Here is a 4350-nt window from a genome sequence, read left to right on the forward strand (position 1 = left end):
AAATCTCACAAGTTGTGTGTTCTTAGCTCTAAACTATGTTCCAAATTAAAATTTTCAAACAAGTTTAATGATGAGCGGATAATTTATATGCTTTTTGGCATTGTTTTTAGGTAGTTTTTAGTAAGTTCAAGCTACTTTTAGGGATGTTTTCATTAGTTTTTATGTTAAATTCACATTTCTGGACTTTACTATGAGTTTGTGTATTTTTCTGTGATTTCAGGTAATTTCTGGCTGAAATTGAGGGACTTGAGCAAAACTCTGAAAAGGAGGCTGACAAAGGACTGCTGATGCTGTTGGAATCTGACCTCCCTGAACTCGAAATGAATTTTCTGGAGCTACAGAACTCCAAATGGCGAGCTCTCAATGGCTTTGGAAAGTAGACATCCATAGCTTTCCAGAAATATATAATAGTTCATACTTTATTTGGGAATTGACAACGTAAAGTGGCGCTCAACACCAAGTACATGCTGCTGTCTGGAGTTAAACACCAGAAACACGTCATAACCCAGAGTTGAACGCCAGAAACACGCTATAACTCGGCGTTCAACTCCAATAAAAGCCTCAGCTCATGGATAGATCAAGATCAGCCCAAGCATACACTAAGTGGGCCCCGGAAGTGGATTTATGCATCAATTACCTACCCATGTAAACCCTAGTAGCTAGTCTAGTATATATAGAACATTTAACTATTGTATTAGACGTCTTTTGACCACGTTTCATCTTTGGTCTCAGTTTTGTTTTATTCTTCATCTTAAGAGGCTATTGATCACGTTTTAGGGGGCTGGACATTCGGCCATGCCTGAACCTTTCACTTATGTATTTTCAACGGTGGAGTTTCTGCACACAATAGATAAAGGGTGTAGAGCTCTGCTGTACCTCAAGTTTCAATACAATTACCATTACTTTCTATTCAATTTTCTTTTATTCTTATTCCAAAATATACGTTGCAATTCAAACTTGATGAATGAGATGATCCGTGACACTCATCATCATTCTCACCTATGAACGTGCGTGACTGACAACCACTTCCGTTCTACTTTAGGCTGGGCGCATATCTCTTAGATTCTCCAACATAATTTTCGTGATATAAGCTAGATAGATGGCGGCATTCATGGGGATCCGGAAAGTCTAACCTTGTCTGTGGTATTCCGAGTAGGATCCCAAGAATCCGGAAAGTCTAACCTTGTCTGTGGTATTCCGAGTAGGATTCCGGTATTGAATGACTGTGACGAACTTCAAACTCCTGAAGGCTGGGCGTTAGTGACAGACGCAAAAAAAATCAAGGGATTCTATACCAACTTGATTGAGAACCGACAGATGATTAGCCGTGCTGTGACAGAGCATTTGGACCATTTTCACTGAGAGGAAGGGATGTAGCCATCAACAAGGGTGATGCCTCCAGACGATTAGCCATGCAGTGACAGCGCATAAGACCATTTTCCTGAGAGGATGAAAAGTAGCCATTGAAGACGGTGATGCCCTACATATAGCTTGCCATGGAAAGGAGTAGGAAGGATTGGAGGAATGTAATAAGAAAGTAGAAATACAAGAGGAGCACAGCATCTCCATACGCCTATCTGAAATTCCCACTATTGATTTACATAAGTATTTCTATCCTATTTTATTTTCTGTTTATTATTAATTTTCGAACTCATCATAAACCAATTTAATATGCCTAACTGAGATTTACAAGGTGACCATAGCTTGCTTCATACCAACAATCTCTGTGGGATCGACCCTTACTCACGTAAGGTATTACTTGGATGACCCAGTACACTTGCTGGTTTAGTTGAACGGAGTTGTGGAAAGAAAGTGCTAAGTTAATTTTTATGCACGTGCCAAAGAGCCATTATTGTTGATCACAATTTCGTCCACCAAGTTTTTGGCGCCGTTGCTGGGGATTGTTCGAGTATGGACAACTGACGGTTCATCTTGTTGCTCAGATCAGGTAATTTTCTTTTCAAAAATCTTTTTCAAAATTTTTCTTTTATTTTTCGTTTTTCCAAACTTTATTTTCGAAAAAATTAATAAAAATACAAAAAAAATCATAAAATCATAAAAACAAAAAATATTTTGTGTTCTTGTTTGAGTCTTGAGTCAACTTTTAAGTTTGGTGTCCACTGCATGCTTTAAAAACTTTTCTTGCATTTTTCGAAAAAATTCATGCATTCATGGTGTTCTTCATGATCTTCAAGTTGTTCTTGGTAAGCCCTCTTGTTTGATCTTGATGTTTTCTTGTTTTGTGTTGTTTGTTGTTTTTCATGTGCACTTTTCGTTTGTTTGAGTCCATGCATTAAAGATTTCTAAGTTTGGTGTCTTGCATGTTTTCTTTGCATCAAAATTTTTTTCAAAAAATATGTTCTTGATCTTCATCATGATCTTCAAAGTGTTCTTGACGTTCATCTTGACATTCATAGTGTTCTTGCATGCATCATGTGTTTTGATCCAAAATTTTTAAGTTTTGGGTCATAATTGTGTTTTTCTCTCTCATCATTAAAAATTCAAAAAATAAAAAAATATCTTTTCCTTATTTTTCTCATAATTTTCGAAAATTTGAGTTGACTTAGTCAAAAATTTTTAAAATTAGTTATTTCTTACAAGTCAAGTCAAATTTTCAAAATTTAAAAATCTTATCTTTTCAAATTCTTTTTCAAAAATTATATCTTTTTCATTTTTTCTATTTTTCGAAAATTTCAAAATTCTTTTTCAAAATATTTTCAAAATCTTTTTCTTATCTTTATATCATATTTTTAAAAATTCACTAATAATTAATGTGATTGATTCAAAAAATTTGAAGTTTGTTACTTTCTTGTTAAGAAAGGTCAATCTTTAAGTTCTAGAATCTTATCTTGTAGTTTCTTGTTAGTGAAGTAAGTAATTTCAAATTTTTGAATTAAATCTTTTTATCTTTTATCGTATCTTTTTCAAAATTTGATTTTAAAATATCTTATCTAACTTCTTATCTTTTTATCTTTTTAAAATTTGGTTTTAATATCTTTTTCAACTAACTATTTGACTTTTTGTTTGTTTCTTATCTTTTTCAAAACTACCTAACTACTTTTTCCTCTCTAATTTTCGAAAATATCTCACCTCTTTTTCAAAAATTCTTTTTGTTCTAAATTTCAATTTTAATTATATCTTATCTTTAATTTTCGAAAATTACTAACCCCTTTTTAAAATTATTTTCAAATTTTCTATCCCTTCTCACTTATTCTATTTAATTATTTAATTACTAATACTTCTCTTCACCTCTTTTCATCTAAAAATCTGAACCCATTCTTCTTCACTCTTTTCCCCTTTTCTTCTTCTACTAACATAAAGGAATATCTATACTGTGACATAGAGGATTCCTTTTCTTTTCTTGTTTTCTTCTCTTTCATATGAGCAGGAACAAGGAAAAAGGCACTCTTGTTGAAATTGATCCAGAACCTGAAAGGACTCTGAAGAGAAAATTAAGAGAAGCTAAGTTACAACACTCTAAAGGTAACCTTTCAGAAACATTAGAACAAGAGAAGGAGATGGCAGCCGAAAATAATAATGAGAAGGAGATGGCAGCCGAAAATAATAATAATGCAAGGAGAATGCTTGGTGACTTCACAAAGCCAACGTCCAAATTTGATGGAAGAAGCATCTCCATTCCTGCCATTGGAGCCAATAATTTTGAGCTTAAGCCTCAACTAGTTGCTTTAATGCAACAGAACTGCAAGTTTTATGGACTTCCATCTGAAGATCTTTACCAGTTTTTAACTGAGTTCTTGCAGATTTGTGAGACTGTTAAGACGAATGGAGTTGATCCTAAAGTCTACAGACTCATGCTTTTCCCTTTTGCTGTAAGAGACAGAGCTAGAATATGGTTGGATTCACAACCTAAGGATAGCCTGGACTCTTGGGATAAGCTGGTCACGGCTTTCTTGGATAAATTCTTTCCTCCTCAAAAGCTGAGCAAGCTTAGAGTGGATGTTCAGACGTTCAAACAGAAAGATGGTGAATCCCTCTATGAAGCTTGGGAAAGATACAAGCAGCTGACCAAAAGGTGTCCATCTGACATGTTTTCAGAATGGACCATATTAGATATATTCTATTATGGTCTATCTGAATTTTCAAAAATGTCATTGGACGATTCTGCAGGTGGATCCATCCACCTAAAGAAAACACCTGCAGAAGCTCAAGAATTCATTGACATGGTTGCAAATAACCAATTTATGTACACTTCTGAGAGGAATTCCGTGAATAATGGGATACCTCAGAAGAAAGGAGTTCTTGAAATTGATGCTCTGAATGCCATATTGGCTCAGAACAAAGTGTTGACTCAGCAAGTCAACATGATTTCTCAAAGTCTGAATGGATGGT

General features: G+C 34.5%; 1 non-coding gene across 1 annotated transcript; it reads right to left on the reverse strand.

Moving 5' to 3' along the window:
* Nucleotides 1-3944: 3944 nt before the first annotated feature.
* LOC127741010 (small nucleolar RNA R71) lies at nucleotides 3945-4048 on the reverse strand. Its single transcript, XR_008001865.1, has one exon. It is a non-coding gene; the product is annotated as a small nucleolar RNA R71 (small nucleolar RNA).
* Between the last annotated feature and the right edge of the window lie 302 nt (nucleotides 4049-4350).

This window comes from Arachis duranensis, chromosome 7 (genome assembly GCF_000817695.3).
Source record: "Arachis duranensis cultivar V14167 chromosome 7, aradu.V14167.gnm2.J7QH, whole genome shotgun sequence".
Lineage (NCBI taxonomy): Eukaryota > Viridiplantae > Streptophyta > Magnoliopsida > Fabales > Fabaceae > Arachis > Arachis duranensis.